Raw genomic sequence first — 13947 nt, forward strand, 5'->3', positions numbered from 1 at the left:
AAAGTGAACTTCAGCAGAGATACTGAGGCAAGCACTATCCTTATCAGCCCTTTGGAGTCAATAAGTCAGTCAATGTCAACACAACAGATCTAGCAGGAGCTGGAGTAAGAGTTTAAATGTCATAGTGAGGAAGAGCATGTCATCAGGAGTGTTTCTCTTGCAAAGCGTGAGTTAAATTGATATAAATCCAGAGTCAGTCCAGCGATTTATTTATCCATTGGAGTTACTCTGGATTTATACTGGTGTAACTGAGATTAGAATCTGGCCTTTTGAGCTTTGGTAAATGAAAGTAGGAATGTTTCTCCCACAAAGCGGAAATACCCCTTTGAATGTTTGTATTTTAAAAGAGAAAGTTCTGCTGGCATTGCTGGCCAAGTGATGTTTCAAAGGTATTTTTTAAATTGTACCTACTTTCTAATAGTTGCCGTTAATAAGACACCTGTGTTCGTTTTTATAGGCTTAATTGTGCACATGGGTTGCTCTACAATTTGGTTCATTACATTTTGCATATGTCACATCTCCCACACAAGTGTACAAATACAATTAAAAAACATGGGTGTATGTTGAAGGAAAAACAACCCAACCTATACAGCCACATTCATAGGCATTTAAGGAGGTAAAATGAGAAATCCAAGGTTCTGTCAGTAGAAAAACTTTGATTTTGATGTTTTCACAGGGTCAATTTAAAAAAATCCACCTGGCAAGTGACTTTTATGAGCACATGGAGCGAGGAATGTGTAAAGGGTTTTAAATGGTTGGGATTGAGGAAATGCATGACAACTGCACCCTGTAAAATGATATGCATGCTAAGGAGCAAATGTTATTCTTGAGATGACAAACGCATCTGTGTAGGTACAACTGCGCTATGCTAACTATTTTTGATAGTGAAAGTCCCATTGAGCATCTTGATGTCAGTGGTAACAGAAATATATTTGCACTTTACGGCCACAAAGGGATGAAATTAAGTAAAGGGAAACGCAGATGGCATAGCAGGAAAAACTGTCTAAAAGTGAGACCCGTTTAGCCTCCCAAGGGAAAGGTGGGCGGGAGCCCCACCACATGGGTCATTCAGCATGCTCTGGGTGAAGCCCCCAACATTCTAATGCACTGACTGAGGGGAGTCGACTAGGACTGTCCCCTTCACGAGTCCTCCAGATAGTGCAGGAGGTGTGAAAACTGTCACTGCACCGGCCTGTTTGTGTCAGTGGGAAAACGAGCACTTTGTCAGAGCACCGGGCCAAATTCAGGGCCAGTGGCATTCCAAGGGGGATGGGTTTGAACAATTGGCTTTTACACATCACAGAACCACAGATGGTTTATTCCCCCTCCAGGAGTATGAAGTGAACTGTGCCAGGCCAGGGTATACGTCATCCTGTGGTTTGTGGTTTAATGTCCTCTGTGTGACCATGGCTACGGGGGTGATGCGCTATTTTCCAAACAAGTTCTTAAAACAGCCAACAGCAGTCCTGTTATCCTGACAGAGATGGGAAGATGGGCTTGCTGTAAATCCGTACAGAGAGATTCATGCCTGGGTTTGTCGCATGGATTTATTTAATCTTAATGCGATCACCTGTTTATAACTCCTCCTGGGCTGCTGAACCTCCCAGTTCCACACGTCTGCAGGTTGAGCATTCTTCCCCTTGTTAGCTTGAAATGCGGTCTAGTGTCATCAGGTCTGGGAGTAATTACAGGGTCTGTACTGGAGATAGGGATGGACCTTTGATGCTGCAGGATTTAGGATTGCTAAACTAGGCCAAGGAAGTCTTTCCATTCTCTGAGGGTCTGTCTTCACTGCAGGGTTAACTCAGGCTCTTATTCAGATATGGCCCCTTGCCCAGCTACTGTCCGTACACACAAACCTCTGACCCATGCTTTAAACCTGGGTTAGCTGGCCTGGCTAGAGATAGAGGCTAGAACCTGGCTCCACTTTCGCTCAGGCTGGCAACCAGACCACTTTGCAGTGTGGATGCAGAGGAATTAACTCAGGTGCTGATAGTCCTTCAATGCCTTCCCCAAACTCCACCAGGGCCATATTTTCTTGCTCTCTGCCTACTCCCTTCTGCTCCAGATGTCACCTCCCAGTTTATGCACACCGGTTCAGCATTTAAACCCCCACATTTGCCTGCTGCCTTTCTGCTGCACGTAAACAGAGATGGGAAAATTATCCTCTCAGAGTGCTGCCAGCCGGCCAGAAACTGACGCCAAGGTTCGGGTGGACCTCTGGTGTGAGGTCAGTAAGAGCCCAGATTAGGGGAGATATATTTGAAATCTGTAGTTCTCAGTTAGCTGGCAGACACGACCTTGGTGCAGGAGAAAATCAAAGCCCTCCAGACAACATACCAGACGACCAAAGGTCACAGCTCCCTGCCTTGGACAATATGCTGCGAACTGATGAATAGAACGGTGCCACTCAGGGCAGCACTAAGAGCCATGGAATGTGCCCCAGAAGTCCTAGCCCCCATCCCCCACTCCATGGATGAGTGCGGCATCAGTGTGGACACAACTACTCAGTCTGGCTCAGGTGTGGATTTGCAGTGTGGATGCTCACACCTGGACTAGGCTAGCTCAGGTACCCAGCCAGGGTTAACTTTTCAGTGAAGACATTGGGCTGTCTTGGTGTAGACTGCTCACAGGAATAGAGATCCACATAGGATAGGGTAAACTAAACAGGCTTTCATTAAAATACAAACACTACTGTCAGCAGCTCAGCACATACACATTCACAGAGAACTCATGTACCAGTGTCCCTTCTTGTGCCTCTTTTAAAGAGACTGTGCACTAGTTATCCAACTGTGCATGAATACAATACAGACATGCTGACACCCATGAAACCTATGCATTGTATTGACTTGACCAGGAACTTTAATCACAGAAAAATCAATACAACATTTTTACAAGTGACATTTAGTTTTTTAACGATACAGTGTTTCATACTAGACTTTGGGTCGCTGTAAGTGGGTTCTTCGGTGCTATACTGAAGATAAAAAGACATGTTAATATAGTAGAAGAGCCCTACATTAAATATTAGCAATGAACGATAGAACCCTTTGGAAGTTATTTATATCCTGAGCCAGAAAGCAAGAGCTGTTCCACCATAACAGCCAGGGGCTCAGTCTGGTGGATATTACCCATCTTCTTTCTCCTTTATTAGACTATTTTATTCTTGTCTGTGTGTATTTTGAGGGGGGCGAGAAACTGTTTAATTTTTTCAAAGATATCAACTAGCTCAATGTTATTTAGAAACACATACACTGTCTTAACCAGAACTATTATACAGAAAAGGTAAAACATGTGTGATTGTCAGTAGAGGCTATTTAAGGACACACTACATCTGCAACGGGGTAAAGAAAAGGCTGAATTGTGCGTTTCACCTTGACTCAGCAAGCTCAGGATGTTACTATTGATAATGGACCAGCATAAAAAGAGTGTGACTAGATCAAAGGAATATTGAAAACATTGAGGTTCCAGTATTTTATGACCTGCTGGGGCTAGAAAAACTGAAATACTTCAGTAGAATTTCTGGGAATCCAATGTTGAAGTGTTGGTTTCTTGCCCTTCCAGATCATGAGATTTTGTGCTTTTAGTATCCCGTTACACTGATTGTCGTCTTGCTCTTTCCCACTTGAATTTGAACATGAGTGTTGGCCATTTTGAATTAATCATCTAGTAATTAATACTATGTACCATTAGTCTCTAATTGTAGTGGTTCATAACAAAACTGATGCAGAAAAAATGGTAATCAGAAAGGTGTGACTCTAAGGTCTGAAATCTCACTACCTTGGAGGGCTGCCGCTAGAGGCTCTTTGCTATCTGAGTATAGATGTTTTCAGGGCTGCTAAATTTTTTCAAACATTAGGCCTGCACCAGTAAGCAGAAAAAATTGCTTTCTGATTTAGAAGTGCCTGACTTATTGCAATTTCTTGCAAAAGTATTGCAAGCAATTACCTTTTGAGTCATCAGAACTACAGAAAAGTTGAATTACAATACTCAGACTCTCTCTCTAATCAACGTGTGTGTGTGTGATATGTACCATTCAGAAAATTAAATGTTGTATCAAAGAACTGGTTTAGAAACATCAATTTAAAAGGGGAATAGGCAGAAATTAATTACGAAAGAAACAAATCTCACCTTTTTTCCTTGGAAAGATCAGAGAAGTCTGTGCTCACAAATTACGTTTGCCAGTTCTCCGACCACTCATCAGTATTCCTTTTCTGAAAAGCAAAAACAGAGACTGTCAGTGTAAGACATCGTTTCAGTGTAGAGATTGTTTACTGCTTATAAAAATAAAATAATGAAAAGCTGTAAATATGCCCCATGCTCCCGTATTGCATGTTGCTGTGGGGAAATATTTCAACATTTGTTGTTCAGACTGCCTCACATTTTATGACCCCACCTGAAAAATGTGGCACTTTCATAGGAATTATATAAAAACAGCAACAATACCCAATGTGATCAGGCAAACACTAGAGACAAATAAACATTCCCAAGGGTTTGTTGTCACTGGAGTAGAAGCTTCACATCCATGTTTTGGTTTTCAATGCTTATTATACCTCTGTTAGGACTGACTGCTTAGACTGACCCTATGGATAGCTATGTAGATAGACCAGCTGTTTCTTCCCCCATGGCACTGGGAGCAGGTGTTTGTGCTAATGAATTCTCAGGGCTTTGCCCTTGAGGGAAAGAATCCTTTCTCTAACCCCCTTCTCCTATGCATCGCTTGGCTACTCAGGTTGTTTGAATAGTACCAGGATTTGATCCTGAGTGCAGAAAGGTGAGCTCAGCCTTCAGGAACAGACACAGGAACTCCCAATAGAGACTCTACGGGGCAAAAGCCATCCACTACACACTGTCTGCCAGAAGCAGAATCAAGTTTAACCCCCTACACGTGTGAATCTAGTTACTAGTGATGGCTGGGGATGTCAGAGGTTATTTTTGTTGCAGCTAATGAGGGTGGACCTAAGGTGCTTTTGGTAGCTGGGAAAGGGAGAAAAGGGTGTCCATGCCATCCTCTCCCCCAGACATGCCAGGCTGTTTTGGTTCAATATAAAAAGGGGAGCATGTGACATTAAAGAGCACTGCAGTAAACAGCGTCGACCCATCTCCTTTCCCTTTCACATTTCCAGCCAGTCCCAAACCCTTCACTGTATTTTCTCCTTAAATCTGTGTCCAGCAATTCTGCTGCCCATAGCAAAATCAACCACATTAACCTCAGCAGCTGGCAACAAAAGAGTTACGTGCCCGGGGGAACACCAGAGGGTTGCCCGGGAGGACTTAGAGTAAGTCTCGTTATTACAGTACAAAAAGAAAAGGAGGACTTGTGGCACAAGTCCTCCTGTTCTTTTTGCAGATACAGACTAACAAGGCTGCTGCTCTGAAAGCTGTTATGGTACATTCTCACCAGTCTGAGCCCTGCTCATCCAAATGCTGTCCTTTCACTTCGCTCTTTTTTGAAGAGGACACGCCGTAGAGTTAGTTTGTGGAGGGATTGCTTTCCGTAAATTTGGGAGATGAAACCCCTTTTTTCCTGGAAATGGCCTGGAAACCCCAAAGTTAGACTTTCATTTCCCAAAAGCTGTTTCCGTTTCCCAGCTTTGAAACTAGGGCATGAAAATCCCTCCTCTTCAGGACTAACCCTGAAGTCTCCAAATGCAGTGCTCATACACATCAGGTGGTGAAACCGACAAAGCCCATGCAGCACAGCGGTCACTGCTGTTAATGGATATTGAACTCCTCCTGTCTGATGGCAAGTTATATCCTGCTCTGCAAATGAGCAGCTTTGTGGCTGGCAGAGCTGCAGATGACAGGACAGCTTGCTAATGCATTAATTCACATTCACACGCACAGTATTCTCAGAACTGCTCTCTGCTTGTCATTCAACAGATAGCGTCACTCCGTGTGATTATTTTTTCCCCCCAAACATCTTCTGCTGAGTTCTGATTTTAAAAAACACCTTAGTCTTTTGTCACTGCCAGCAGCTTTGCTCTGACCGGCCACATTGTATTTCTTACATGACAACAGCCTGCTATGAAACGAATTGATGTAATGAATTAATGCATGGTTCAGTCTTTAGAGTCAGCTTTATTTATTGCATGGATTCCAAAGGATATGCATGTCCCAGCTATGTCCAGACTTCTGCATGAAATGGTAGTTCTAATGCAGAGATAATCAGCCTCTGATTTATTTATATTGATATAGATTAAAACTGCGTCAGCTAGGGTATAAAATAAACACACCCCCATCTCATTTCCATGAGGAATAGTAACTCTGAATTTTACATTTCTTGTCTCCCACAAACCACTATAAAACGCCCTGTGTGTGTCTTTAAAGTGTCCATTCACCATGGTGTTTAAATAGAAAGGATGCACTATTTTTTTCTATTCAGTCGGAGAAATGTGTTTTTGTTTAAATGGTGTATTGTGAAACGTGCATTTTCATACTATTTTAACTATATTCAGGAAAAAAAGTCTTAATTTCTGAATAGATAGTAGAAACACTCATTTCTCCCACTGCACAAAACAAAAAGAATGTCTTTCCAGACATCTCCATCAGAGGTGGTAGGAGATTTCCATTTTAAAAACAACTAGGATAAAAAAAAAGTTAGCTTTTACAAAAAGTACCTGGGTTGGGGGGATAAGAAATATTGGAAAAGATTGTTTTGGTCCTTGTTATCTTTCCTCTACCTGTTCTCGATTGTGACAGATTGATTTCCAAACTACTGTGGGAGTGCAGGTAGCTTTCTACAATCATCATCAAGGCAAATCCCAAAGGGACGTTGCCTCTTTGCAGATCAGGCACCACCTGGATTGATCTCTGGCAAGGTCCTGCTGGTGGTCTGGCTGGATATACAGTTTATGGCCATCGCTGGCAGTCTCATCGTGCCACCAAAGCTTTTGGTGCACATGGGAATGCAGGCCATGTCATGGCATTCCTTGGTACACACACTTTGGAATTCATTGGTCTCTCATCCTAATAAAGTATCTGTCGCCAGAGAGCTGCCGAAGCTGAACCAGTGCTGATGGGAGTGGTTGCTAGATTTGGCTTTGAATGTCCTCATTTCTGATCTTGTCCTGCCACTTGGTGTAAGAGCAGAAGATGAAGACAATAAGAAATGAAAACGTCAGTCTGACATTCTCCAGCCTTCCTCAATGCCTACCTTTTACTTCCATACAGCAGAGTTGGTATAACTGTGGTTCTGTAGCTTCACAGCAAGCTTGATGTCACAATGAAGGGCCTGAACGAGAACCCACATCTTTCAGCATGTTCCAATGCTGTCTAGGAGGCTACCCAAATATTTGGCAGTTGACACCTTCTTGATATCCTGTCCAGAAACAGGAATACCGAGCTGGCTGTATTCTCAAGTTGGAGGCTGCTTAATGATGATGGCCAGGGATTTAGTTTTATTCTGATTTATAGCCAGACCAGTGCTGCTGCTTCCCTGACCAGATCAGCCATCAGCTGTAGTGATTCACCACTAATGGATCCAGGAAGACAGTGTTGTTGGCATATTCGAGATCTCAGAGTAGAATTGTGTTCAGCTCAACAGCAGCAACAGCTGCCTCATGATACTTATCCATCAACCAGTCAGTGCCAATGATGGTAGACAACGGTGGTGACAGAACACAGCCTTGCCAAACTCCTATGGAGGCAGCTTTCTACAAAACAGGTTTTAAATGAACCTATGTGAAATGCCAGGGGCTTGATTCTCTACTTCATTACACCAGTTTTGCTGATGTAAAACAGGAGGATCAGACCGTAGGTGGACATCCAACCATCTTCTGCATGTGACAGATGCACTTGCCAGCAGCCATTTAAACAAGATGCCCAGTTCTGTATATCTCTGCAGTCTGCACCACAAAGCAGTTGTCTGAGGCCTTGTCTCGACTACAAAATTAAGTCCACCTTAGTTAGGCCGATGTACAGTCACTGCAGTAATTACTGTGGTTTTTGATGTCCACACTGCGCTCCTTCTGCTGGTGGTGCGCCTCCTCACCAGATGGGCTTGCACCGACTTAAGTGGGGCAGTTGGGGGGGGACGGACGGGGACTGTGCAAGCTGTGAGCCTTGTGCAGGGCTGACGGCCAACAGGCCATGTAAGTAACCCTGTATCTACACAGACACTGCGTCACCCTAACTACATTCACCTAAGCACTATGCCTCTTGTGGAAGTGGAGTTATTAGGTCGGTGTAGTAGGCGACTTATATCGGCGGGAGCAACGTTGTAGTGAAGATGCTTACAGAGTAAGCTCTGTAGAGTAGGCCAGAACAGAGTGAGTGAAGCAGGGCTTGGGACTGAAAATTAGTGTTCCCCCCTGTTGTTTGTATCTGTAGAGTGGAATTTTATAGGAATTCTAGGGCAGGGTTCAGCAACCTATGGCACGCGTGCCAAAGGTGGCTCGCGAGCTGATTTACAGTGGCCCTGGGGTCCTGGCCGACGGCCCTGCTCAGCCCCGCTGCCAGAGAGGGTTCCGTCTGCCGGCCCCTGTAAATGTAAAATGTATGACTGGCACACACAACCTTAAATTACAGCGAATAAATGAAGACTTGGCACACCACGTCTGCAAGGTTGCCAACCCCTGACCTAGGGCATTGTTTGCCACGGCAATTCCAATTATGAGAAAATATTTTTGGTTTTGTTTCTGAACCGTCTTATTATTCTGTTGACATGTACAAAAGCTAGGGTTGCCAGGTGTCCAGTTTTCAACCTGGATCGCCTGGTCGAAAAGGGACCCTAGCGGCTCTGGTCAGCACCGCTAACCGGGCCTTTAAAAGTCCGGTCGGCGATGCTGCAGGGCTAAGTCCCTACCTGTCCTGGCATTGTGCTGTGCCCCGGAAGCAGCCAGCAGGTTCGGCTCCTAGGCAGAGGGGCCACAGGGCTCTGCATGCTGCCCCCGCCCCAAGAACCAATGGCCAATGGGAGCTGGCGGGGCGGTGCCTGTAGGCAAGAGCAGCGTGCGGAGCTTCCTACACCCCCTCCTCCCCACCTAGAAGCTGGACCTGCTGGCTGCTTCCAGGGTGCAGCGCGGAGCCAGGAGAGGCAGGGAGCCTGCCTTAGTCCCGCTGCGCTGCTGACCGGGAGCCACCTGAGGTAAGTCTGGGCCTCAAACTCCTGCCCCAGCCCTGAGCCCCCCCAAACCCAGAGCCCCCTCCTGCATTCCAAATCCCTCACCTCTGGCCCCACCCCAGAGCCTGCACCCCCACCCCAGAGCCTGTATCGCCTCCTGCACCCCAACCTCCTGCCTCAACCCACAGCCCCCTTCTGCACTCCGAATCTCTCAGCCCCACCCCCCAGCCTGGAGCCCCCTCCTGCACCCCAACCCCCTCATCCCCAGCCCCACCCCGGAGTCCCCCCCCATCACACACCCCAACCCCCTGCTTTAGCCCAGTGAAAGTGACTGACGGAGTGGGAGAGCAAGCCACCAAGGGAAGGAGAATATAGTGAGTGGGGGGTGCGGGCTCGGGGAAGGGGCAGGACTAGAGTGTTTGGTTTTGTGCAATTAGAAAGTTGGCAAGCCTAACAAAAGCTGCATAACATCATAATGGCCCTGTCAAATAAGCCAATGAGAGATACAGTTGTTCTCTCATTGTGCCTAAGGAACCCATCTACATTATTATTGTTATTTATTTAGTCATGTTTAAACACAGTTGTGAACAACTTCTGCCAAGTTTTTCTTGCTTGTATAGATAAAAACAACTCGCTTAAAGTTGTCCCAGTTAACATTGTTTCATTATTAGATTGCTGATCTATTATAGAACATACTCGTTTAAAGTTGCGCAATGTTCCATTATGAGGTTGTTTGGCTCACCTCGCTCCGCCCACCCGGCACTCCTGCTGGGGAGCAGGCAAGTCCCCAACCCCACTCCCCAGCTGGAGTGCCAGGCAGGTGGAAAGCGGCAAGCCCCCATACCCCAATCCAGCACCCACTCCTTGGCGAGAGCACCGGGCGGGCAGAGCGGGGCAAGCCCCCGAGCCCTGACCCCGCTACGCCCCTGCCTAAATCAAGCTTCACAATCATCACTGGTGAGTACAGTATTAAATTGTTTGTTTAAAATTATTTAAAACTGATCCTGTATATGTATATCATGTCTTTTGTCTGGCAAATTTTTTTTTCCCTGGAACCTAACCCTCCCTATTTACATTAATTCTTATGAGGAAATTGGATTCGCTTAACATCGTTTCACTTAAAGTAGCATTTTTCAGGAACATAACTACAACATTAAGCAAGGAGTTACTGTATAACCAATTTAGATAACCCTGTTTTAACAGTGACAGAATCATAGTTTAAAGCATGGCTCTTTAATGCAGCTGTATCATGTTTTTCCTGCCTATGGAAAAAGCTGTTATAACACTGTTAGACCGTAGTTATGTTTAAGCGTGACTGGGAATAGATGGGATCACAGGCAAAAGGAAGAACGTTTTGGAAAGAGAGAATCTTCATCAACTCCAACATCTCCTTTTTATGCCATTAGAATAAGGTATGTATGTGTATTAGAAATGCAAAGGTCTTAAACTGAGAATACCTAATACGGAAGTACAGTTAAAGCACAGAATGGATTTAGTTAAAACAGTTGTTACAAAAAAGTCAGAGAATCGGTGCAGTAAGAGGAGGATGCACTGAAGGTCATTCACTTATGCATTAATATATTGATTATCCTGTGGATAATGTATTTGCATAACTTTGGCCTTCTGGTAACAATGGGGAATACATGGGGGGGAAATCCGAGGAAAATATTCCAAAGGATAAATATTGACTCTTCTTCCTGATATTCTAGAAATGAAGGTTCTGATGGCTATTACATTTTGTTCCAAGAAGATGGATCCATTATTCCATCGCATAGCTCTCAGCATCCTGATGACTAAAGGTGAAGAGATGGGTCTGGGACAAAGACCCAAAAGGAGTGAGAGAAGAAAACTAACAATTTCAGAACCTTAAAATGAGGAGGGATCATATATGCAAAAGCTCACATTTCTCATGCGAATGATTTACCTCAATAAAAGTAAGTGCAGTGTCGCAGTAAGAGATGGCGTTGAATGCAGGCTCTGGCCTCTGTACTGAGGGACAGTAGAGTGGCATGTTCCATACTGCACTTGGATGATGATGATAATTATTGTAATAGTTGATGATATTTGCATTTCCATAGCACCTAAAAACCCCAATCAAGGATCAAGCTCCCATTGGATTAGGTAGAATACATGTACAGACCACGCCTATTTGGTCTGGTGCTCTGTCCTTCTCTAGTGGTTGTAAAGCCATATAGCAATTGATGAGAATGCTACACCTTGACTTAGGCTATGTCTACTCTACCACTTGTGGGGGCAAAACGTATGTCACTCAGAAGGGTGAATATTCCACCACCCCCAAGCGACATAAATTGTGCCAGCATAAGCGGTCGTGTGCACAGCGCTATGTCGGCAGGAGAGCTTCTACTGCTGACATAGCTTCTGCCGCTCACGGTGGTACAAGTGTACTGCTGCAGCGCGGTGAGTGTAGGCATGCCCTACGAGAGCTGGATCTTTTAACTCCGGCAGTAGAGGCTCCTGCATTATGATCCAGAGGTTCTCTGGCTTGATCCCTGTAGCCGATGATCCCCCAGGAATATTGACATTACTCACACGTAATATAAAGACAGTCTCTGCCCTAAACAGCTTATCCGTTCAGGCTGTGACAAAAGACAAGAGGCAGAGAAGACAGACAAATGGAGAGAGGCGAGAACAGTGAAACACCTCTGGTCTAATATGCAGCCATCTCCACACACCAACTGTCTTGCCATTGTCAAATGTTTTGTCGGCATCACAGCAGAGCTGAACCCTAAGGAGGGGTCTGAAGGAGGAGGACTATGGAGAAGCATTGTGGATTTTAATGAGGAGCTCCTCCCATTAACCAAATCTGCTCTTTTTAACTGGTCTAGTCTTATAACAGGTCCATTTCCTATTTTCTTTCATTGTTCTGTTTGTTTTGGGTTTACCATGCTCACCTGCCCCTCCGAAGGGGGATGGCATACATCCATTCTACTGTCTTCCCTAGCTCCAACCAGCATGCAAGCTGTGACAGTCTGGATGCATTTATCCAGGAGTCAACAGCAGAGCTCTAAACTGGCCTGTGCACAGTGTCTCCTGCACCCCTCTTCCCATGGGTGCTAAGGAGGCCAACTCGGCCTCTCTTCATTCCCACGTGAGGGTCTGAAACCCACCTAAGGCTCCAGAGCTGTCTCTGTATAACCCAACAGCCCCATCTTCTTCTGTGTTTTGCTTTTGGGTACTTTTGGTATTTTTCTTTTGCCATGTTAATTCCATATCTACGTACTGGTATAGCCAAGGGTTTTCTACCAAGGATACTGGGCAGGCAGTGCAATCATTTACCTTACCTCATTAGTTAACAGATTCTTGTTTAGTGTCTTCACTATTAAACAACTTCCATCAATGAAACACAGCTCCATGGACTTAGAATTGCTCTTTGATGTTACTGCTGACATTGTGTACCCGTATGAAGAGCCCTTGACCTTTGCGTTGACTTTGTCTCTTCCCAGTATAAAACAATGGTGTGCAGCCCGACGAATTGCAGTTTGAGCTGTGAAGGGTTACGTGCAGCAGATGTGTGTGTTTTGCTGGGAAGCTTCTGCTGCACTCCGGACTCTGCATTTCTGTCGGTTTGATGTAATATCCTACGTGATAAAAAACTAAAGTAGCTGGTTTCGCTGCGTTGCCCCCACTGCTTCTGGAGAGACATGAGATTAATCTTCCAGCTGCCAATCTACAAAGCTGCTGCCCAAACCAGAGAGACTCTGAGCAAAGGCTGCACTGCCCGGAATATATCAGACAAAACCAGTCATCTTTCCTCAGTGAGCATTATCAATATAACCATGCGAATCTTTATCCTGTGCAGCTCCATTGTCACGCCTTGCCTTGCTTCAGTTTGTCGTTTCCAGGTCACTTCCCTTCTCTTTGTCAGCGTGTTTAGCATTGCTTCACATCGGCATAATTATACCACCCCCCTCAGGAACACCACTGTGCATACCATAGGCAGCTCTAGGACTACATTACATAGTGGCCCATTGAAAAGCAGAATTTGACCATAGTGCTGAATAGGCGAAATGCAAAGCTACACGTTTTCCTGATGTCCATTCTCTAAACCTCTTATTTCCACTCAATTCAAGGTGCTTTTACAAGTCCTTGTCCAGGCAGATGTGCCTCCTTTGCCATCATGGCCTGCTTCCCATCTGTCTTTGCTGGCAGCAGTAGTAATAACAGTCTGGTCGTGCCCACAGGGTCATAGGCACTGTCCAGCTTACACATGGGAAGGGAGAGATCTGAAGAGAGATTCTGCATGACTTTGTCACACTGATTCAAGTTAGCTTGCAGCGGTATGCTGCCAGTGTTGTTCACCGATAGATGTTACTGCCTGGAACCGGTGATGAACTGCCAAAATCTTAACAACCGGTGCCTTCCTCACCCCACGAGGGGGTCGTGGCCTGCCCCCGCCCCCCAGGACTCCTGCCCCATCCAACCCCTCACGTTCCTTGATGCCCCCACCCCAGGACCTCTGCCCCATCCACCCCCCTCCCCTGTCTGCCCCCAGAACCAGTCAGGAGGGTCTCGTGGGCCACCGTAGTGGGTGCCCACCCCACCCCTAAGAGCCAGAGGGAACTGCCAGGGGGCAAGGTGTGGAGTCCTGGTGCTGCTTACCTGGGGCGGCTCCCAGAAAGCATCCAGCAGGTCCCTCTGGCTCCTAGGGGCGGGGTAGCATAGCTGGGTGGGAGCAGGGGGAGTGGCCGCTCCCCCCACTGATCACATCAGAAGTGGCGCCTTAGGCACCAACTCCGTGGGTGCTCTGGGGCTGGAGCCCCCATGGGGACAATTTGGTGGGTGCAGAGCCCCCACCGGCAGCTCCCCCCCCCCGTGCCTGGCCCCAGTTCACCTCCGCTCCGCCTCCTTCCCTGAACGTGCCACCC

General features: G+C 46.0%; 1 protein-coding gene across 11 annotated transcripts in view; it reads left to right on the forward strand.

Moving 5' to 3' along the window:
* RASGEF1C (RasGEF domain family member 1C) overlaps positions 1-13947 on the forward strand; it is a 116547-nt gene that overhangs the window by 10053 nt on the left and 92547 nt on the right. Inside the window, exon 1 of one of the 11 annotated variants that reach the window (XM_073355430.2) lies at positions 10875-10995. The exons of the other annotated variants lie outside the window; for them this stretch is intronic. The gene's annotated coding sequence lies outside the window, so the exon portion shown is untranslated. Of the gene's footprint in view, positions 1-10874; positions 10996-13947 lie in introns of those variants that run through there. 11 annotated transcript variants of the gene reach the window in all.

Source organism: Lepidochelys kempii, chromosome 8 (assembly GCF_965140285.1).
Source record: "Lepidochelys kempii isolate rLepKem1 chromosome 8, rLepKem1.hap1, whole genome shotgun sequence".
Taxonomy (NCBI): domain Eukaryota; kingdom Metazoa; phylum Chordata; order Testudines; family Cheloniidae; genus Lepidochelys; species Lepidochelys kempii.